The following is a 24,182-nucleotide window of genomic DNA, read 5'->3' as shown; positions in this document are numbered from 1 at the left end:
CATATTTGGCATATAAAATAATCTTTTTATATTACTGAAAATAAATTAAATTATTCTGGTGATTAACTATTTAATTATAAAAATACATAAATCAATATATATAAGTATAAACAAATATAAAATGTCTAATTTTTAGTGTATATAGTAGTATTTTATTTTTTCTTTTCAAATAAAAATTCATTTACAGTTCAGTTATTAATATTAAACTAAATCCTTATCAGATCATCAACTCTATCATTTACAGTAACAATTATAAAATTACCGACATTTGACTATTTAACGCCCTATTTCCTAACGCTATTATAGATACTGGTATCATTATTCTTACCATAGCTATATATAATCTACCACCATATATAGAACCTGCTGATATCAAAATTGGGCACAATATATATAACATTACTGCACTGTGTTTATTATATTATAGTAAGATTGAACCCTAACGTGCTAATAGACAGTTCATGTAGGTATCCCTTTCATCAATCTCTTCCATTGATTTTTTTTCTTTTTTAATAAAAATGGACTGTTTGTTCTTTTTTACTTGAATGTTTTATTCAAGCCAATATCATTTTATTAGTGTCTCAGTGCAAAGGTGTATCGATCATAAAGTCTAAAACATGTGAGGTTTAGGCAGATAAATGACAATTAACAAACCATACAAATAGCAAGACAAATAACTTGTTAAATTTATATACAAGTTTAGGGATGAAAATGGTAATATAAATAATTTTTTTACAGTTGTTCAGAGTCTGTTATGAATTAGTTATGTTTACTATGTTATATATTCATTTTTGTTAATAAAAAAATTTATTTTTAATAGATGAGTAATTTTGGCACATTTTTAAATTATTTAAAGATATTTTTATTAATAATAAAAGTAGAATTATTTTTATTGGTGCCAAAATATTTTAGAGACATTTTAATGGTTAAGCTGATAGAAACTAATATGCTAGAGTGCCAATATTTTTGGTGAATAAAATTTTAAAAATAATAATTGATTAATATTGATTTAAATATAAAGCATAAATGAAGAAAAATACATCTAATAATTATTACTAATTAAAAATACAATAATGTTAGGAAGGTAAAAAAGAAGTCAGAACTTGTCTTATTTAACACTTATTAATTGTCGTAACAATTAATAAATATTAAATAAAACAAGTTAGATAATTAATAAATGTTAAATAAGATAAATTTTGACTTTTTTATTAATTTTCTTTGATTACAAAATATTTCCGTAATAATACTATATATGGTTGTCAAATTAACACTACACGTGACAAAATCTCGTACTATGTATGATCTTAGACTCTCCTCCCGCCTTTAATAACATTTATTTATGCGAGTTCAAAATATTCTTCATCATGATCATCTTAATAGTGCTATTGGTTCCTCTCCCTAATATATATAAGCTATATTATTCTTGTCCTTCAAATGCAAAGCCTTAATTATACCCATATAAAATGAAAAGCAAATAAGAAAACCATTATTTCCAAATTATGAGTGGAGACACCTTGTGTTTTCATGATGATAATATGAGCTTGGAACACACATCCACCAATTAAGCTTTAGTGGATGGACCATTCTAGCAAGTTGATAAGAATTTGGGGTATCTTATTTCCAAATTATAAATTTTCCAATTAAATGTAACTTTCAAGCAACAAGCATACTTGACAATTCATGAAGTGCCTTTCACATCATAAAATAATAATCAATTCCATCAAACACTTCATATATGCTTGGTTTTTTAACTCGCACTTTGAAAAAATTACTACCCCACCATAAGAATCTCTAGTCAAAATAATAATGTTAGATAGAGTGGTGCCATCACACACCCCATGCACAAAATCCTACAAAGGTTAATTAATATATACATATTAATTAATACAAAGTAATTAATAAATAAATGTTGATGAGGCAACCCCGTGTGAATAAAATTTTCTCAGCTAGGCTGGGGAGGAAAGTGACATATGGTTATTAATTTTTGAAGCTGGGTCATTGATATATGGTCCTTTTCATGAAGTAGCTGTACTTAGTTGTTAAAAATGTTTCAGCATCTTAAGAAACTGAACACCAAAATTGTATCTTTGCCAATATCACTGTTTCTTTAATTTTTTGTGTGTATATATGTATGTGTTAGGTTACGGAAATCAATGCTTACTGAATCCTATCTCTATCAAACCCATAATAATAATAATAATAATAATAATAATAATAATATAATTGTTACTTAATATTATTCTTGCCATCATTTTATTTATTTATTTATTAGCTTATTAACATAATTAGTAGAAGTTGTTATTTTATTTTTTTGTAAAAAATTGTTACAATAAGTAATAATTGGCTGTGCTAAGATTTATTATTAGTCAGTGTAAATTTGTAAATTTGTAGAGTAGTACAGTAAGTAAATTTGTATTTTCTTAAAATTTTTCATTCAATGCAAGTTCATTATTCAAATTCTTTTTGGTTTCTCTGTGCATGAATGTTTCTTTCTATGTTCACGTGTGTAAATTCCGTAAAATTAGTGAATAATTGTCAATAAATTAAATTTTAATAAAATAAATTAGAAATGTAAATTTTATAGTAAAATAGGATAGAGCAAATTAAAATAAGAATTTTGACACTAATTTCAAAGAATTTGGCCCAAAATTAAATCAAACGGGCCAAACCGAGTGGACCGGGCCCATATTGGGCCCAAGGCCTAACTCAACTCAACCCAATTAAGCAAAACAGCACCCTCTTCCCTTGTGACATTCATTTTCACGCTGAAACTCAGCATGAAGGGGGAAGGAACTCTCTCACAAACATAAACCTAGGTTGTTCTTCAAACAAAGATAACTTTTGATTCGGAGCTCCGATTGACAAGCCGTTTGCGGCCACGCGTTCGTCCTGGAGACCTCTTCAATTCTATCTAAACAAAAAGGTATTTCCTTCTTAAATTCGTGCCCAGTGTTCTGTGTCCCCTTTATGTGCGAAATTGGTTTGAGTTTGAGTGATTTTGATGATTTTGGTGGTTTAGGTGCAATCTAACATTGGATAATTGTTGGATTATACTCCGATCATCAATGGGTAAGGTAAGAAAACTCTAAACCCTTGTGGGTTATCCAATTTTGTGTACCTAGTACTAATTTAGTGAATTGTGTAAATTAGATTGTAATTATGTTAGATTGAAGTTTGAATTGGTGAATTGGAGCTTTTGGAACAACTTTGGTGGCTGGATTCTTGGAAGTGGGACTTGTGAGCTTGCATTGTGGGATTGTCTCGGGTTATACGCGGAAATTGGCCAAGGTATGGTTTAGGTTTCACGTATTTAACATATAAGGTTTTGTGAAAACTTAGGCTAGAGCACTATAGGATAAGTTGAAACGGTTAAATATGTTAAATGATTAGTTTTGTGATGATGTTGGATAAATTGATGATTGGGCTTGTGTTGGAATTAATGAGCATGAGTTGTTGGTGTTAATGAATATGTGTTCTTGGAATTATTAATGATGTGTTGATGATGTTATTGATATATGTTAATAAAATTTTGTGGTTATGGCTTGTTGATTGGTTGAAGGTGAATTATGGGTGGTTATTAAAGAATGGAGGAAATAAGTTAATGAATTTTAAAATGGTAACTTGTGGTTGGAAGGGTGGATTTTTGGAATAATTTATGAGTTTTATGAGTTGGTGTGAGTATTAATGTGTTAGTAGTTAGTATTAATGAAATGGGACTTGATATGTCATAAATGTGCAGGTTTTGTGGGTAAAGAATGTGAATTTGGTAAAAAGTGGGGTTTGGTTTATTTTGGTAAAAAGTGAATTTTGATAAATTTTGGTAGTCCATAACTTGCTCCACAAATTTTGGATGAAGATGAGGTTTGTTTCAAATTAAAGAAGGTTTTAAAAGCTGAAAATGATATAAGATTTGCGAAAAATCGAATTCTGTAGAGAAAGTTATAGACGCCGGAAATTCGGTGCAAAAAACTGGAATTTTGAATGTTGCAGCAGAACCAGGTTTTTCTGGTGTGTGCGCACGCACACAGTTGTGCGCACACACACACACCAGGATAGGCCTTCTGTTGGTGGCGCTCGCAGGGAGTGATGCGCACACACACTAAGTAATTTCCTGGCTGGTGTGCGCACGCACACATCTGTGTTGTGAGCACGCACACATGTGTATGTACGCACACACCCTGTTTTACAGCACCTGTGTTTTTATGTTCTAAACATGATTTCGAACTTCTAAACCTCTATTTTTGCCCTGTTAACCATAGATTTTATCAGTGAGCTTTGTAATTAGTGGAAGGTAGGAATTTGGGGTAACTTGGGGGTGAAGTAAGAGGTAAAATGATGAGTTATATGAAGGAGATGAGAATGTTAAATGAAGTATAATGCCATGGCTTTGATAAATGATTATATAATGATTATGAAAATGAAATGGCTTATGAATGATGATATCTGAGATACGTGTTTCCCTGGGTAAGAACCGTGGCTTTCCACCATGTGTTCCAGGTTGAAACTCGATATCTGTTGACCTACGTCGTAAGGGTGACTGGGCACGTATAAATTTCTGGGTATGGATAACCCCCATTTAGTGATTTGAATAATGAATGAATGTGAAATCTATGCATAGACTCATGGGGATGTGCGACGGGGGACAATCTAAGGTTTTCGGACTTGTCGGGTTGGCTGGATAACCGACAGATGAGCCTCATCAACCATAGGACAGGCATACATCCTGTTATCTATTATACTTGCTACTTGCACTATCTGTTTCTACTTACGCGTGAACTTGTTTGGTTGCTTGTCTCTGCTGAATTATGGATGACGGAGGAATGGAGGAAGGGTGAATTGGTTGGGTGTTAGATGTTAGGTTTTAAAGCAAACAAGTATAGGGTGCTTAGATTACCTACCCCTTTTTATGGCTTCTGTTTAAAAATTAAGCTTTATAATTGTATGATGAAGTTCTAGGATTGCCTCTAGCATTCCCAGGACCTTATTTATTATGTGCGTGACACCTTTACCATGCTGAGAACCTCTGGTTCTCAACCCATATTGTGTTGTTATTTTCAGATGCAAGTCGAGAAGCACCTCGCTAGGCGTCTGGATCCCTGAAGCGGAATAGTCCCTGGTTTATTTTGGGTTTTCAGTTTGTAAATATATGTACATATGTATTTAGCTTTCTCTCCAAGAAACTTGATTATTTTGTTCCTCATAGAGGTTGAAGGAGTGTTAAGGCCTTATTTCTGTATTTTGAGTATTCTGGGATACTTGTATATATATATATATGTAAACATTCTCTGGCCAGCCTTGGCTTCGCAGGCTAAGTCAGGAGCTAGTTATACTGTATTTCTTGGCTCTTTATTCACTCTTTAGCTTACTCGTATCTATGATCTTGAGATATCTTCACACGCAAGTTATTCCGTCTCCGGAGCGTTGCACTTTTTATTTCGCAATTTTGTTTTACCCATTTTTTAAGGCTCCTAGTTTATTATATTCTTTCTGCTATTATACGTATGTGTTTTATTTTAGAGGTCGTAGCGCCTTGCCACCTCTACTTTACATCCTAGGTGTAAAGCTCTATGTGGTAGGGTGTTACAACGTGCAATTTTATCATAATGTGGTGAACGTAGATGGAGAAATATTGAGAATATTGATTGAAGAATGAGCTACTTGCTCTCAAATTTATGATGATCGAACGTGAATTAAGAATGATGACTAGTCCAACTTCAAAATTGAGACACCTTCTTCTTTGATTCTTCGAATTTTTTTCTTCATTTTGGAGGAAAAATCAAATCAAAGGAGTGGATCTGGAGGCAGCGTTCCTGCCATGGATGCGCAGCAATTTGCATCATTCTTCAGTCAAATTGCATAGGTCCAAAGCCATATCAACAAGACAAATCCAAATCAAGATCTCTCTAGCCCCTATTACATACTTCCATCTGAAAATTTAGGTATACATATCACTAATGTGACTCTTACTGGTTCCAATTATAGTGAATGGAGAAAAACTATAATTAATGCTCTTTACTCTAAAAATAAATTTGAATTTGTAGATGGCTCTATTATTAAACCTGAGAAGACTGATCCAAATTTTAAGGCATGACAAAGATGCAATACATATGTAGTTGCCTGGATAAATCTGTCACTTAGTCCAGACATCTATCAGAGTGTTCTCTAGAATAATATCAGTTATAAACTCTGGAATGATCTTAAGCATCATTACTATCAAGGTGATGGATTTATAGTAGCTGAATTGAATGAAGAAATATATATACTAAAACAAAGAGATATGTTTGTTACTGCCTACTTTGCTAAACTTAAAAATCTTTGGGAAGATATTGATGATTTTAGGACGATACCTGGATGTGACTGTGTGAAATGTGAGTGTGGACTAGAAATTGTTAGGTTTCAAAGAGAAGAGGATAGAGTCACGAAATTCCTTAGAGGACTTGGAGAGCAATACTCTACTATTAAATCTCAAGTAATATTGATAGATGATCTTCCTGGTGTGAACAAGATTCTGTCCATGATCACTCAGCAAGAGAGACAACTTTTTAGCTTTGACATTTCTTTGGATGTCAAAATTCTTGCTGCTGCTATTGCTACTTCATCATCTGGCAATATTGGAAATTCTTCTGCATGGAAAGAAAAAATAAAAAGTTTGGAAGAATCAATCAAACAAGGGACAAAATCGCAGCAAACGGCAATGTACTTATTGTCGTAAAATAAAAAAAACATGGATATCCAACTAATTCCAAATCTCGTTATGAGAAAAGGAATTCTGTCATGAATTGCTTAACTGTAGATAATGTTGATGATGATAGTGATAATCTCAGTGATCACCAATTAGCAGGAAGTGAAACCAATATTGTTGAATTCACACCTGAGCAAAGGGAAGCAATTCTAGCCTTGCTCAGCAAACAAGATGTGACTCATTCTCATAACATAAACCAGATTTCACTCAAAGCCAATCCTTCTTCTCATAAAGGTAGAATGGCACATGTTTTAAATTTTTATTCCAATATTAAGGCTCTTAATATTTTAACTCAAAACATAAATCATGGGTTGTAGACACTGGTGCTATAGACCATGTATCTTACACCTTGGAAAATTTTAAAAACTATTTCAAAATTGATCCAATTGTTGTCAAATTATCCATTGGTGCCTTAACCACTAAATGTATTATGGGCACTGAAAGAACAAAACTCTCGCGCGATCTAGAATTTTCTAAAAATAAATCCCCGTTGTAAGTATAGCTTTTAGACTGATAAGAATTTCTTTCTTACAAAAGTTTAGTTGTCACAAGTAACAAAACCCTAATAAATTTATAACCGAAGTATTTAAACCTCGGGTCGTCTCTCAAGGAATTGCAGGGCAGTATGATTTATTATTGGTTATGAGTAAAAGTGTATTTTTGGGTTTTTGAAATAAGGAACAAGTAATTTAAAGGACAAAGAAAATAAATTGATAATAATAAAATCTCTTGACAAGGTATAAGAATTGGACGTCCTATCCTAGTTATCCTTATCAGGTGTGAAAAGAATTGGATTCTGCTCCCACTTTTAATTAACCCTTGCTAAACAAAGGAAAGTCAAGTGGACAAATTAATTTGATCCTCAGGTCCTAGTCAACTCCTATGGGAAGACTAGAGTTATTGAAGTACAAATTAATCAACAAAGAATTCCAATTTCAATCAACAGCTGAGTTTGACAACTCAAGTGTTGCTAATTACTTAACCAAAGCCAAAAGGGGAAAATAAATCTAAATTGAATTGAAACCATTCATAAATAGAATAAAACAATCATTAATCTGAAATACCTCAAATTACATTTAAACATAAATTCAAATCCTAACATGAAAAGTTTGTAAATCAATAATGAAAAGATAAATGACAATTAAAGTAATGGAATAAATAAAAGTAGAAAATAAATTAAAGGAATATTGAACCTGTGATTGTAGAAGCAATCCTAAAATAAGAGAAATCCTAATCCTAAAACCTAAGAGAGATGAGAGAACCTCTCTCTCTAAAACTACATCTAATCCTAAAATTTTGTATTTGAAAGTTATTCTACGTATATCTTTTGATTCCTCCATTCTTTGGCTTATATTCTGTGTTTCTGGTTTGGATTTGGGCCGAAAAAGGGTCCAGAAATCGCTGGGGGCGTTTTCTGCAGATTCCTGTACATGGCGTCTGTCACGCGTTCGGGTGAGTCATGCGTTCGCGTCATCTGGGAGTTTTCCTTGTCACGCGTACGCGTCGGTCACGCGTACGCGTCAATTGCAAGTATAGTTTCTAAACCAAGCAATCATCATTTCTTACAAACGTTTTGGTTATCACAAGTAACAAAACCCAATAAAATTTATAAACCGAAGTATTCAAACCTCGGGTCGTCTTCTCAAGGAACTGCAGGGAGGTGTTCTTATTATTAGTTATGGAAAACAGTGTTTTTGGGTTTTAAAAGGTTCGAACAAGGAAAATAGATTGCAGGAATTAATAAATTAATATCTAATAAAACTCTTGGCAAGGTATGAAAATTCGGAAGTCCTATCCTAGTTATCCTTATCGATGGTGATGAGAATTGAGTTTAATCCCACTTAGTTAACCTTTACTAAGGCAAAGAAAAGTCAAGTGGACTAATTAGTTAGATCCTCAAGTCCTAGTCAATTCCTGAGAAAGGACTAGAGTTAGTGGAATTCAATTCAATTAGCAAAAATAACAATTATCAATCACAATAAGTTTGATAACTCAAGAGTCTCCAGTTAATCAATCAAAGCCAAGAATATAAAAAAGCTAAATAAGAATCATAAATCTGAAATACCTCAATTTATATTAAATAAAGAAAATCCTAACATGAATGGTTCGTAAGCCAATTTGGCAACATAAGTAATCAGCAAATAAAAGCATTAAAGTATCTGAAAGTAAAAGAGAAATATAAAGTAAAAGGAATATTGAACCTGTGACTGAAGTTGAAATCCTAAATCCTTTAAGAGGAATCCTAATCCTAAAACCTAAGAGAGAGGAGAGAACCTCTCTCTCTAAAAACTACATCTAAATTATGAAAAGTGAATAATCGAATGCCTCTTTTGAATGGATGCATTCCCCCACTTTATAACCTCTAGTATGTGTTTTCTGGACTTGGATCTGGGCCAAAAGGGCTTCAGAAATCGCTGGGGGCGTTTTCTGCAGTTTCTGGTGTGTGGCGTCTGTCACGCGGTCGCTGGTATGCAAAATCGTGATCGTTCATTCCTTGGTAACGGCGTCAAAAACTTTATACGCATGTTCATAATCTTAATTCTTTGTCACAACTTTGCACAACTAACCAGCAAGTGCACTGGGTCGTCCAAGTAATAAACCTTACGTGAGTAAGGGTCGATCCCACGGAGATTGTCGGTTTGAAGCAAGCTATGGTCACCTTGTAAATCTCAGTCAGGCAGATTCAAATGGTTATAGAGTTTTAATAATTAAAAGATAAATAAAACGTAAAATAAAGATAGAGATACTTATGTAATTCATTGGTGAGAATTTCAGATAAGCGTATAGAGGTGCTTAGTTCCTTCTGAATCTCCGCTTTCCTACTGCTTTCATCCAATCCTTCATACTCCTTTCTATGGCAAGCTGTATGTTGGGCATCACCGTTGTCAATGGCTACATCCCGTCCTCTCAGCGAAAATGATCCAAAATGCGCTGTCACCGCACGGCTAATCATCTGTCGGTTCTCGATCCTGCTGGAATAAGATTTAGTAATCCTTTTGCGTCTGTCACTACGCCCAGCATGCACTCGCGAGTTTGAAGCTCGTCATAGCCATCCCTTTCCAGATCCTACTCGGAATACCACAGACAAGGTTTAGACTTTCCGGACCTCAAGAATGGCCGCCAATAATTCTAGCCTATACCAAGAAGACTCTGATCGTAGATCAGGAGGCTAAGAGATATGCATTCAAGCTTGTTTACATGTAGAACGGAAGTGTTTGTCAGGCACGCGTTCATAAATGAGAATGATGATGAGCGTCACATAATCATCACATTCATCATGTTCTTGTGTGCGAATGAATATCTTAGAGAAGAAATAGGCTTGAATTGAATAGAAAAACAATAGTATTTTGCATTAATTCATAAGGAATAGCAGAGCTCCACACCTTAATCTATGGTGTGTAGAAACTCTACCATTGAAAATACATAAGTGATAATGGTCCAGGTATGGCCGAATGGTCAGCCTCCCCAATTGGCATATGAATTCAAAATTAGGGAAAAAGACCCCCAGTACAATAGTAAAGAGTTCTATTTATGCTCAACTAGTTACTAGGGTTACAAAAATAAGTAAATGATGCAGAAATCCACTTCCGGGCCCACTTGGTGTGTGCTTGGGCTGAGCATTGAAGCTTTCACGTGTAGAGGACTTCCTTGGAGTTGAACGCCAGTTTGTAACCTATTTCTGGCGTTTAACTCTGCTTTGCAACCTGTTTCTGGCGTTTAACTCCAGAATAAGGCAGAGAGCTGGCGTTGAACGCCAGTTTGTGTCATCTAAACTCGGGCAAAGTATAAACTATTATATATTGCTGGAAAGCCCTGGATGTCTACTTTCCAACGCAATTAAGAGCGTGCCATTTGGACTCATGTAGCTCCAAAAAATCTACTTTGAGTGCAGGGAGGTTAGAATCCAACAGCATCTGCAGTCCTTCTTCAACCTCTGAATCTGATTTTTGCTCAAGTCCCTCAATTTCAGCCAGAAAATACCTGAAATCAAAGAAAAATACACAAACTCATAGTAAAGTCTATAAATGTGATTTTTATTTAAAAACTAATAAAAATATACTAAAAACTAACTAAATCATACTAAAAACTATATAAAAATAATGCCAAAAAGCGTATAAATTATCCGCTCATCACAACACCAAACTTAAATTGTTGCTTGTCCCCAAGCAACTAAAAATCAAATAGGATAAAAAGAAGAAAATATACTATAAATCCCAAAATATCAATGAAACTTAGGTCCAATTAGATGAGCGGGACTAGTAGCTTTTTGCCTCTTGAATAGTTTTGGCATCTCACTTTATCCATTGAAGTTCAGAATGATTGGCATCTATAGGAACTTAGATTTTAGATAGTGTTATTGATTCTCCTAGTTCAGTATGTTGATTCTTGAACACAGCTACTTTATGAGTCTTGGCCGTAGCCCTAAGCACTCTATTTTCCAGTATTACCACCGGATACATACATGCCACAGACATATAACTGGGTGAACCTTTTCAGATTGTGACTCAGCTTTGCTAAAGTCCCCAATTAGAGGTGTCCAGGGTTCTTAAGCACACACTTTTTTTTTGCTTTGGACCTTGACTTTAACCCCTCAGTCTCAAGTTTTCACTTGACACCTTCACACCACAAGCACATGGTTAGGGACAGCTTGGTTTAGCCGCTTAGGCCAGGATTTTATTCCTTTAGGCCCTCCTATCCACTGATGCTCATAGCCTTGGATCCTTTTTATTACCCTTGCCTTTTGGTTTAAAGAGCTTTTGGCTTTTTCTGCTTGCTTTTTCTTTTTCTTTCTCTCTTTTTTTTCGCCATTTTTTTTCGCAAGCTTTTGTATTCACTGCTTTTTCTTGCTTCAAGAATCAATTTTTATGATTTTTCAGATTATCAATAACATTTCTCCTTTTCATCATTCTTTCAAGAGCTAACATATTTAACATTCATAAATAACAATATCAAAAGATATATGCACTGTTCAAGTATTCATTCAGAAAACAAAAAGTATTGTCACCACATTAAAATAATTAAACTAATTTCAAGGATGAATTCGAAACCATGTACTTCTTGTTCTTTGGTTTTTAGAACAGTTTTTATTTAAGAGAGGTGATGGATTCATAGGACATTCATAGCTTTAAGGCATATACACTTAAACACTAATGATCATATAGTAAAGACACAAACATAAATAAAACATAAGGCTCAAAAACCAAAAAACTGGAAAATAAGAACAAGGAGATTAAGGAACGAGTCCACCTTAGTGAGGGTGGCATCTTCCTCTTCTTGAAGAACCAATGGTGCTCTTGAGCTCCTCTATGTCTCTTCCTTGTCTTTGTTGCTCCTCCCTAATAGCTCTTTGATCTTCTCTAATCTCATGGAGGATGATGGAGTGCTCTTGGTGCTCCATCCTTAGTTGTCCTATGTTGGAGCTTAATTCTCCTAGGAAAGTGTTGATTTACTCCCAATAGTTTTGTGGAGGGAAGTGCATCCCTTGAGGCATCTCAGGGATTTCATGGTGAGGAATTTCCTCATGCTCTTGTTGAGGTCCATGATCTCTTGTTTGCTCCATCCTTTTCTTAGTGATGGGCTTATCCTCATCAATGAGGATGTCTCCCTCTATGTCAATTCCAGCCGAATTGCAGAGGTGACAAATGAGATGAGAAAAGGCTAACCTTGCCAAAGTGGAAGATTTGTCAGCCACCTTATAGAGTTCTTGAGGTATAATCTCATGAACTTCCACTTTCTCCCCAATCATGATACTATGGATCATGATGACCCGGTCTATAGTAACTTCAGACTGGTTGCTAGTAGAAATGATTGAGCGTTGAATGAACTCCAACCATCCTCTAGCTACAGGCTTAAGGTCCAGTCTTCTCAATTGAACCAGCTTGCCTCTTGAGTCAACTTTCCATTGAGCTCATTCCACACATATGTCCATAAGGACTTGGTCCAACCTTTGATCAAAGTTGACCCTTCTAGTGTAGGGGCGTGCATTTTCTTGCATCATTGGCAAGTTGAACGCCAACCTTACATTTTCCGGACTGAAATCTAAGTAATTCCCCCGAACCATTGTAAGCCAATTCTTTGGATTCGGGTTCACACTTTGATCATGGTTCCTAGTGATCCATGCGTTTGCATAGAACTCTTGAACCATTAAGATCCCGACTTGTTGAATGGGGTTGGTGAGAACTTCCCAACCTCTTCTTCTAATCTCTTGTCGGATCTCCGGATACTCATTCTTTTTGAGCTTGAAAGGAACCTCAGGGATCACTTTCTTCTTGGCCACAACTTCATAGAAGTGGTCTTGATAGACTTTTGAGATGAATCTCTCCATCTCCCATGACTCAGAGGTGGAAGCAATTGCCTTTCCTTTCCTTTTTCTTGAGGTTTCTCTGGCCTTAGGTGCCATTAATGGTTATGGAAAAATAAAAAGCAATGCTTTTATCACACCAAACTTAAAATGTTTGCTCGTCCTCGAGCAAAAGAAGAAAAAAAGAAGGAGAAGAAGAAGAAAAATGGAGGAGACAGAGAGGGGGTGTGTATTCGGCCAAGGGGAAGAAGAAAGGGTTGTGTTGTTTGAAATTGAAGAAGGAATGAGGGGTTTATATAGGAGTGTGGGGAAGGTTTAGGGTTCGGCCATTAGGGTTGGGTTTGGGGGGAAATTAATTTGAATTTGTAGGTAGGTGGGATTTTTGGGGAAGAGAGGATGGATGTGAGTGGTGAAGAGGTGATGGAGAAGAGTGATTGAAGTGATTGGAGAAGGGTATTTGGGGAAGAGGGTTATGAAAAGGTGTGAAGAGAGAGAGTTAGGGTAGATGGGGATCCTATGGGTCCACAGATCCAGTGGGGTCAAGGACTTAACATTCCTATTCCAATTAGGCGTGTAAAACACCCTTTGTATGCAATACTGGTGTTTAACGCCAGACTGCTACCTGTTTTTGGTGTTAAACGCCCAAATGTAGCCTGTTTCTGGCGTTTAACGCCAGTTTGATGCTTGTTTCTGGCGTTTAACGCCAGTTTGATGCTTGTTTCTGGCGTTAAACGCAAGCTTGGTGCTTGTTTCTAGCGTTAAACGCCAGACAGATGCTTATTTCTGGCGTTTAAACGCCAGAGTGCTCTTCCTCCAGGGTGTGCTGTTTCTTCTGCTGTTTTTGATTTTGTTTTTAATTTTTTAGTTGTTCTTGTGGCTTCACATGATCATCAACCTAATAAAACATGAAATAACAATAAAAATAAAATAGATATATTAAATAACATTGGGTTGCCTCCCAACAAGCGCTTCTTTAATGTCAATAGCTTGACAGTGAGCTCTCATGGAGCCTCACAGATGTTCAGAGCATTGTTGAAACCTCCCAACACCAAACTTAGAGTTTGAATGTGGGGGTTCAACACCAAACTTAGAGTTTGGTTGTGGCCTCCCAACACCAAACTTAGAGTTTGACTGTGGGGGCTTTGGTTGACTCTGCAGTGAGAGAAGCTTTTCATGCTTACTCTCTATGGTTATAGAAGGAGATCCTTGAGTCTTAAACACAAGGTTGTCCTCATTCAGTTGAAGGATCAACTCTCCTCTGTCCACATCAATCATAGCTTTTGCTGTAGCTAGGAAGGGTCTTCCAAGGATGATGGATTCATCCTCATCCTTCCCAGTGTCTAGGATTATGAAATTAGCAGGGATGTAAAGGCCTTCAACCTTTACTAACACGTCCTCTACTAGTCCATAAGCCTGTTTTCTTGAGTTGTCTGCCATCTCTAATGAGATTCTGGCAGCTTGCACCTCAAAGATCCAAAGTTTCTCCATTACAGAGAATGGCATTAAGTTAATGCCTGACCCCAGGTCACACAGAGCCTTCTCAAAGGCCATGGTGTCTATGTTACAGAGAATTAGGAATTTACCAGGATCCTGTTTCTTTTAAGGTAATTTCTGCCTATCCAATGCATTCAGTTCATTGGTGAGCAAGGGAGGTTCATCTTCCCAAGTCTCATTACCAAATAATTTGGCATTCAGCTTCATGATTGCACCAAGGTATTTAGCAACTTGCTCTTCAGTAATGTCTTCATCCTCTTCAGAGGAAGAATACTCATCAGAGCTCATGAAGGGCAGAAGCAAGTTGAATGGAATCTCTAAGGTCTCTATGTGAGCCTCAGATTCCTTCAGGTCCTCATTGAGGAGCCCCTTATTGGTCAGTGAACGTCCCAGGAGGTCTTCCTCACTAGGATTCACGTCCTCCTCCTCCTCTTTGGGTTCGGCCACACCAAGTAAGGTAATGGCCTTGCACTCTCTTTTTGGATTCTCTTCTGTATTGCTTGGGAGAGTACTAGGAGGGGTTTCAGTGACTCTTTTACTCAGCTGGCCCACTTGTGCCTCCAAATTTCTAATGGAGGACCTTATTTCATTCATGAAACTTAAAGTGGCCTTAGATAGATCAGAGACTATATTTGCTAAGCTAGATGTATTCTGCTCAGAATTCTCTTTCTGTTGCTGAGTGGATGATGGAAAAGGCTTGCTATTGCTAAACCTGTTTCTTCCACCATAATTAAAGCCTTGTTGAGGCTTTTGTTGATCCTTCCATGAGAAATTTGGATGATTTCTCCATGAGGGATTATAGGTGTTTCCATAGGGTTCACCCATGTAATTCACCTCTGCTATTGCAGGGTTCTCAGGATCATAAGCTTCTTCTTCAGAAGATGCCTCTTTAGTACTGTTGGATGCAGCTTGCAATCCATTCAGACTCTGAGAAATCATATTGATTTGCTGAGTCAATATTTTATTCTGAGCCAATATGGCATTCAGAGTATCAATTTCAAGAACTCCCTTCCTCTGAGGTGTCCCATTACTCACAGGATTCCTTTCAGAAGTGTACATGAACTGGTTATTTGCAACCATGTCAATGAGTTCCTGAGCTTCTGCAGGCGTTTTCTTTAGGTGAATGGATCCACCTGCAGAGTGGTCCAATGACATCTTTGATAATTCAGACAGACCATCATAGAATATATCCATGATGGTCCATTCTGAAAGCATGTCAGAAGGACACTTTTTGGTCAGTTTCTTGTATCTCTCCCAAGCTTCATAGAGGTATTCACCTTATTTCTGTTTGAAGGTTTGAACATCCACTCTAAGCTTGCTAAGCTTTTGAGGAGGAAAGAACTTGGCTAAGAAAGCCATGACCAGCTTATCCCAAGAGTTCAGGCTATCTTTAGGTTGAGAGTCCAACCATATTCTAGCTCTGTCTCTTACAGCAAACGGGAAAAGTATAAGCCTGTAGACCTCGGGATCAACCCCATTGGTCTTAACAGTATCACAGATTTGCAAGAATTCAGTTAAGAACTGAAAAGGATCTTCTGATGGAAGTCCATGAAACTTGCAATTCTGTTGCATCAGAGAAACTAGTTGAGACTTTAGCTCAAAATTGTTTGCTCCAATGGCAGGATTGAGATGCTTCTTCCATGTAAGTTAGAATTTGGTGCAGTAAAGTCACCAAGCATCTTCCTTGCATTATTATTATTTTCGGCCATGTCTCCTTCTTTTTCAAAAATTTCTGTCAGATTATCTCCAGAGAGTTGTGCTTTAGCTTCCCTTAGCTTTCTCTTCAGAGTCCTTTCAGGTTCAGGATCAGTTTCAATAAGAATGTCTTTATCCCTGTTCCTGCTCATATGAAAAAGAAGAGAACAGAAAATAATAGGGATCCTCTTTGCCATAGTAGAGAGGTCCCTTTATTGTGAGTAGAAGAGAAGAAAAAGAATTCGAACACAGAAGGAAGGAGAGGGTTCGAATTTTTAAGAAGAAGAGAAGTGTTAGTAGATAAATAAAATAATCAGAAGGAGATGAGAGGGAAGAATTTCGAAAATAAAAAATATTTTTGTTTTTAATTTAAAATGTGAAGTTAAAATTCGAAAGTTTTAAAAAGAAAAATGAAATTAAATTAGAATTTAAAACAAATAGTTAATTAAAAAGGAATTTTGAAATAGAGGTTAGTGATTTTCGAAAATTAGAGAGAGAAAATTAGTTACGTAGTTTTGAAAAAGATAAGAATCAAACAAGATAAGATTAATTGAAAAAGATTTGAAAATCAATTTTAAAAAGATAAGAAGTTAGATAAGAAGTTAGAAAAGATTTTGAAATTGATTTTGAAAAAGATGTGATTGAAATTTATTTTGAAAAAGATTTGAAAAAGAAATTAAAAAAAAAATTGATTTTGAAAATTAAATTTGATTACTTGACTAACTAGAAACAAAAAGATATGATTTTCAAATTTAAAGATTGAACCTTTCTTACTAGGCAAGTAACAAACTTAAAATTTTTGAATCAATCACATTAATTAGCATTAATTTTGAAAATATGAAATAGAAATAAGAAAAAGATTTTGAAAATAAATTTGAAATTTTCGAAAATATGAAAGAAAAAAATGAAAAAGATTTGATTTTTGAAAAAGATTTGAAAAAGATAGAACTTTTAAATTGAAAATTTGATTTGACTCATAAGAAACAACTAGATTTTAAAATTTTTTGAAAAAGTCAACTCAAATTTTCGAATTTTATGAGTGAAAAAAGGAAAAGATATTTTTTTGATTTTTTTGAATTTTAATGATGAGAGAGAAAAACATCAAAAAGACTCAATGCATGAAAATTTTGGATCAAAACAAATGATGCATGCAAGAATATTATGAATGTCAAGATGAACACCAAGAACACTTTGAAGATCATGATGAACATCAAGAACTTATTTTTGAAAAATTTTCAAGAAAAGAAAACATGCAAGACACCAAACTTAGAAATTTTTAATTTTTAGACACTATGAATGCATATGAAAAACAAGATGCAACACACAACCAAGAAAATATGAAGATCAAACAAGAGGATTCATCAAGAACAACTTGAAAATCATGAAGAATGCAATGCATGAATTTTCGAAAAATGCAAGAAAGAGATAAACATGCAATTGACACCAAACTTATGACTTGACACTAGACTCGAACAAGAAACATCAATTTTTTTTTGGTTTTATGGTTTTATAAATTTTTTTTAGTAATTTTCGAAAATTATTTGGAAGAAGAAAAACAAGAATTTCAAAATTTTTAATGAGAATTCCAGGAATCATGCAATGTTAGTCTAAAGCTCCGGTCCAGGAATTAGACATGGCTCACTAGCCAGCCAAGCTTTCAGTGAAAGCTCCGGTCCAAAATACTAGACATGGCGAATGGCCAGCCAAGCTTCAGCAGATACAAATCAGGCATATAACAGCTGATTAGATGAGAGTCCAAGGGCTCTTGCCATGATAAGTGGAAGCCTCAGTCCAAAAATTTAGACATGGCTTGACAGCCAGCTAGGCTTCAACAGATCATGAAGAAACTCTAGAATTCATTCTTAAAAATTCTGAAGAACATAGAATAATTTATTTATTTATTTATTTTTTGAAATTTTTCGAAAATAAAAAGAATAAAAACAAAAACTTAAAATTAAAATAAAATTACCTAATCTGAGCAACAAGATGAACCGTCAGTTGTCCAAACTCGAACAATCCCCGGCAACGGCACCAAAAACTTGGTATGCAAAATCGTGATCATTCATTCCTTGGTAACGGCGTCAAAAACTTTATACGCACGTTCATAATCTTAATTCTTTGTCACAACTTTGCACAACTAACCAGCAAGTACACTGGGTCGTCCAAGTAATAAGGTAGAGTCGATCCCACGGAGATTGTCGGTTTGAAGCAAGCTATGATCACCTTGTAAATCTCAGTCAGGCAGATTCAAATGGTTATAGAGTTTTAATAATTAAAAGATAAATAAAACATAAAATAAAGATAGAGATACTTATGTAATTCATTGGTGAGAATTTCAGATAAGCGTATAGAGGTGCTTAGTTCCTTCTGAATCTCCGCTTTCCTACTGCTTTCATCCAATCCTTCATACTCCTTTCTATAGCAAGCTGTATGTTGGGCATCACCGTTGTCAATTGCTACATCCCGTCCTCTCAGTGAAAATGATCCAAAATGCGCTGTCACTGCACAGCTAATCATCTGTCGGTTCTCGATCCTGCTGGAATAGGATTCAGTAATCTTTTTGCGTCTGTCACTACGCCCAGCACTCGCGAGTTTGAAGCTCGTCACAGCCATCCCTTCCCAGATCCTACTCGGAATACCACAGACAAGGTTTAGACTTTTCAGACCTCAAGAATGGCCGCCAATAATTCTAGCCTATACCAAGAAGACTCTGATCGTAGATCAGGAGGCTAAGAGATATGCATTCAAGCTTGTTTACATGTAGAACGGAAGTGTTTGTCAGGCACGCGTTCATAAATGAGAATGATGATGAGCGTCACATAATCATCACATTCATCATGTTCTTGTGTGCGAATGAATATCTTAGAGAAGAAATAGGCTTGAATTGAATAGAAAAACAATAGTACTTTGCATTAATTCATGAGGAACAGCAGAGCTCTACACCTTAATCTATGGTGTGTAGAAACTCTACCGTTAAAAATACATAAGTGATAATGGTCCAGGCATGGCCGAATGGCCAGCCTCCTCAATTGGCATATGAATTCGAAATTAGGGAAAAAGACCCCCAGTACAATAGTAAAGAGTTCTATTTATGCTCAACTAGTTACTAGGGTTACAGAAATAAGTAAATGATGCAGAAATCCACTTCCGGGCCCACTTGGTGTGTGCTTGGGCTGAGCATTGAAGCTTTCACGTGTAGAGGTCTTCTTTGGAGTTAAACGCCAGTTTGTAACCTGCTTCTGGCGTTTAACTCTGCTTTGCAACCTGTTTCTAGCGTTTAACTCCAGAATAGGGCATAGAGCTGGCGTTGAACGCCAGTTTGCGTCATCTAAACTCGGACAAAGTATAGACTATTATATATTGCTGGAAAGTCCTAGATGTCTAATTTCCAACGCAATTGAGAGCGCATCATTTGGACTCTTGTAGCTCCAGAAAATCTACTTTGAGTACAGGGAGGTCAGAATCGAACAGCATCTGCAGTCCTTCTTCAACGTCTGAATCTGATTTTTGCTCAAGTCCCTCAATTTCAGCCAGAAAATACTTGAAATCAAAGAAAAATACACAAACTCATAGTAAAGTTCAGAAATGTGATTTTTATTTAAAAACAAATAAAAATATACTAAAAATTATGTAAAAATAATGCCAAAACGTATAAATTATCCGGTCATCAGTCACGTCATCTAGGAGTTTTTCTTGTCACGCGTTCACTTCGGTCATGCATGCGCGTCATTTGCGTTCTTCTCAAGGCACACGTCCGCGTCAGTCACGCGTTCGCGTCGCTGCCTTTTCGCGCTGGGCACGCGGCCGCTTCGTCCACGCGTTCGCGTCGCTGCCTTTTTCTTCAAAACTCCATTTTTGTGCTTTTCTTCCATTTTTGTATGTTTCTTTTCCATCCTTTAAGTCATTCCTGCCCTATAAAGCCTGAAAGTACTCAACACACAAATCACGGCATCGAATGGTAATAAAGGATGATTAATTTTAATATTTCTAAAGCATAGGAAACATGTTTTTCACATATATTACATAATAAGGAAGGGAAAGTAAAACCACGCAATTTACATGAATAAGTGGGTGAAGGATTGAATAAATCACTTAAATTGAGCACAAAATACATCATAAAATATGGGTTTATCAACCTCCCCACACTTAAACAATAGCATGTCCTCATGCTAAATCCAAGATAAAGAATAAGGTAAGGTGGTGGAATTTCATGCAATGCATTCTATTCTAAATGCAAGCTACCTAAATGAGTCATGCAATTCTAGTTTTTTATTCACTTGTATATAAAACTTACATGTAGTTAAATTAATTCATATCCTCAAGGAATCATATATGCATAGCCAAACCCTAGATAATGTTAAAGCACTTTTACAATTGAGATGGGTAAAAATATTTCACAAACTTGTAAGACAATTAACAATTAAGTAGAGATATATGGTGATGAGCTATTACCCTCACTGGATTTTGTGTTTACTCTCTAGTCACTCAGTGTTTATTGGGTTAATCACTCTATTCTTCTTTCTTTCCTTGCTTTCTAAAACTTTGTTCTTCATCTAACCAATCAACAATTATGGAATACAGACATACAAAAATCATGAGGTCTTTTTCAAGGTTGTAATGGGGCCAAGGTAAAGGTAAGAGTATATGTATAAGGCTAAGTGAGCTAATAAGTGAATCCTTGATTAGTCTAAGATCTCACCTAACATACATACTTTATATAAATTAAAGTTTATTAACCTATTTACCCAAATTTTCCCACTTTGTATTGCAAGCTCATGCATTAATTTTAATTTTTGAAATTTTGTCCCATGTGCATTGACTCTTTTTTTTTTATTTTGCATTTGGGAAATTTTTGTATCTCCTTATTTAAATACTATATATATATATATATTCATCTATGCACATGGTAATTCAATTGTTTTGATTTCGTGTGAGCATGCTTCCCAAATTTTGTTTTTGAAACAACTTATTCTTTTTAAATTCCTATTTTATTTTTATCATCCCATGTTCCCATAAAATTTCCCACACTTAAATTGTACACAATATCTATCTTAAGCTAACCAAGGATTCAACTTGGGATTTTTATTTTGTATTTCTGCTTAAGGCTAGTAATGTGGTTATAGAACAAGAGGGGATTAAAAACCTCAAGGGGGCTAACAAGGGTGATGTAAAAGGTAGGCTATTTTGGAATAAGTGAGGAAAAATTCAAATGATGGCCTCAATCATCTCTTGGTATGTATCTATATTCTATATTGGACATATAGATTAAAACAAAGTAAAGAACATCAGAATGAAAAAGAAGGACAAAACACACAAGAATGAAATTTATGGTTTGAATGTAACCATACAATTAAGCTCAAAACTCACAGGCTGTGTGTTCTCCAGCTCAAAAATCATATATCAGTTATACATGTCATGCAAGTAGAAATCAAGAGTTCCCATTATTCTCAATGTAAATATTAGGGTGGCTTTTAAAATCTTAGTGTTCCTCCTTGATGAAATGTTGTTAACTAACTAACATGTAATGATATATATACAAGGTGTGTGGATTGTTTTAAATTACTAAAGTTTCTAGTTTACTCATTTTATTTGTAATTAAATCAAACTATCATATGCTAAAAGGGTAAACTATAATAATTAATCCACATATTCTATAACTAATAAGTTTAGAATTGCAAACTAAACTAAATGTCTAAGATATAGACTAAAGTGCAAAATGCGGAAATAAAGTAAAAATATAGCAAAAGAACAATGTGCAAGTATTAAAAAATAAAAATAAAGATAAAAATACAGAAAAATAAACAAAATAAGATAAAAAGAGTCTGTAGTGGTTCACCAAAAAGATAAGCCAGGGATGGCGACCTCCCCACACTTAAAATATGGTATCGTCCTCGATGCTTACTCAAGCTGGGTGTAAAGAAGTGTCATCACCAGAAGGATGGGCTGCTGGAGTCGCTGTGGTGTCCTGAAAGTCTGCAGACTGGATAAGTGTAGGAGGATCTGTCTGCTGCAGTGGAGGCTCTAACTGTATAGGAATCTTCGGATCTGCGGCCTGTAGCTGGTGGTGCTCGTCATGCTGTGGTGCAGTCTGCTATGGTCCTGCCTGCTCAGCCTGGGTAGGTGTCTCTTCCTTATGCTCGTCTGCCTCCTCCTCAGATGGCTCTGATGGTGTGTCAGGCTCAGAGGGAATGTCGCCGCCGGATCGGATCATCAACTTGAGGTGCTCATAGCGTCGCTTGTTGCGACGCTCAAATCTCTCATATCGCCGTTGGTTGCGGCGCTCCATCTGGTCCAGCTGCCAAAATAGGCAGTGCACGAGGTGGTAAATGGGCTCTGAGGCAGGTGGAGGTGCAGTGGTGGTAGCTGGTGCAGCAGTGGATGAAGAAGGGGCAGCTTAAGGTGTGGCGGTCTCAGCAGAAGCGGTGAAGAATGGGGGTCTGTGACCTAAAGCCAGAAACTTTCTACTGTGAGGGATAATCTTCTTGCAGTCTACAGCAGGTGGCTTTTCATCAGCAAGTTCCCAAGGCACGTCAGCTTGACGGCCTAGCTGGGTGACCAGATAAGGGAAAGGGAGAGTGCCTTTGACATGGACCCTGGCCATGTAATACCGGATGAATCGTGGAAGATACAGGTCCTTACCCTCCATTACACACCAGATGAGGGTTATCCTAGCAGCGGGCAGCTCTGTCTCATGAGTGCTCGGCATCACATAGTTGCTCATAATCTGGTGCCATAGCCAAGCCTCATCATTCAGATAAATCAGCTTGATTCCCTTAGACATCACTGTGTTCTTTTCCATGACCCATGGGACAGTAGGATCAAGGGCTATTCTCTGTTTGACAGCATCCCAGTCAAATATCATAAAGCACATATCTTCTTCAGCCTTTTGGTAACTGTCAGGCTAATCTGATTTAGGCTGAAGGTGGAGGATGTCCTCAATAGCTTCCTCAGTGACCAAAATCTGTTTCCCTCTGAGGTGCACTGCATCCAGGGAAGTCTTGAAATAGTTGCAGTAAAACTATCTAACCCAGGAAGCATTGACCTCTATCAAGTTTCTTTCCAAGAAGAACCAGCCTCTCTATTTTATCTTTCGGAGGTGTACTGCTGTAGTTCTTCTGGAATTTTCAGAGTTCTTTCCAGGTACAGGTTCCTGGAAGTGGCAAACACTGGATACTTAAGCTCACAGTATCTGTTTGCAAATTTAACTGGATCATTGGTAGTGAGGAGCTGGTCAGCCTTCTCCTGCGGGGTAAAGTGCTTTTCCCACCAGGAGTCATCATGCAAAATGTCCAGGATGGACATAGAGGATTCGCCTCTTTTTCGTTTGCCAGTGGTTGCTTTGCCTTTTCCTTTGTGCTGAGGGTCAGACATCCTGAAAAGTAGAAATTCCAGGATATAATTGAAGAACAAAAGCAGAAAAACAAATAGGCAAATAGGATTTATCAATGTAAGCATAAAGGCAAACGAGCAGTAGAATTATGAAATAAGTCAAATATATGTATATTTTGGACTGTATTTGAGTGAAAAATCTGAGGTGAAAAATCACAATCCAAAATATAATATAAGTAGAATTCATGTTAATTAGGAAAAATAATAATCATGCCTTGAGTTAGAAAGTTAAAGTAGTTAGTTAAAAAACAAAAAAGAGAAGTTAGAGAGTTGAAAGTGGGTAATAGGTGAAAAGGAAGTTAGAAAATGAAAGCAGTGAGTTAGTAAAAAGGAAGTGAAAGTAGGGGGCATGATAAAAGTTTCCTAGTTAACAATAAATTCACAAATTTAAAGAATAATCAACTCATATTTAAGCAAAAATTGCAGTGTATTAATGATAATTCAGAAGGATAGAAAAGTTGCAAAACTAACATGAAATCATCAATAGTGCAAGTTATTAACTAGGGGATCAAAAGGAATAAGAATGTTAGCCCGGGCAGGCATGCATTGGTTTGGTTGTAG

General features: G+C 36.0%; 1 long non-coding RNA gene and 1 other non-coding gene across 2 annotated transcripts; both read left to right on the top strand.

The window, feature by feature from the left end:
• Window positions 1-2,785: 2,785 nt before the first annotated feature.
• On the top strand, window positions 2,786-5,237 carry LOC107648089 (uncharacterized). Its single transcript, XR_001621721.3, has 4 exons — window positions 2,786-2,923; window positions 3,020-3,074; window positions 3,151-3,288; window positions 5,059-5,237. It is a non-coding gene; the product is annotated as an uncharacterized LOC107648089 (long non-coding RNA).
• Window positions 5,238-15,746: 10,509 nt separating this feature from the next.
• On the top strand, window positions 15,747-15,854 carry LOC148554895 (small nucleolar RNA R71). Its single transcript, XR_015888217.1, has one exon. It is a non-coding gene; the product is annotated as a small nucleolar RNA R71 (small nucleolar RNA).
• Window positions 15,855-24,182: the final 8,328 nt, after the last annotated feature.

The sequence above is a fragment of the Arachis ipaensis genome, chromosome B6 (genome assembly GCF_059453495.1).
Source record: "Arachis ipaensis isolate K30076 ecotype BB chromosome B6, ASM5945349v1, whole genome shotgun sequence".
Classification (NCBI taxonomy): Eukaryota; Viridiplantae; Streptophyta; class Magnoliopsida; order Fabales; family Fabaceae; genus Arachis; species Arachis ipaensis.
This window is presented reverse-complemented; position numbering and strand designations above follow the sequence as displayed.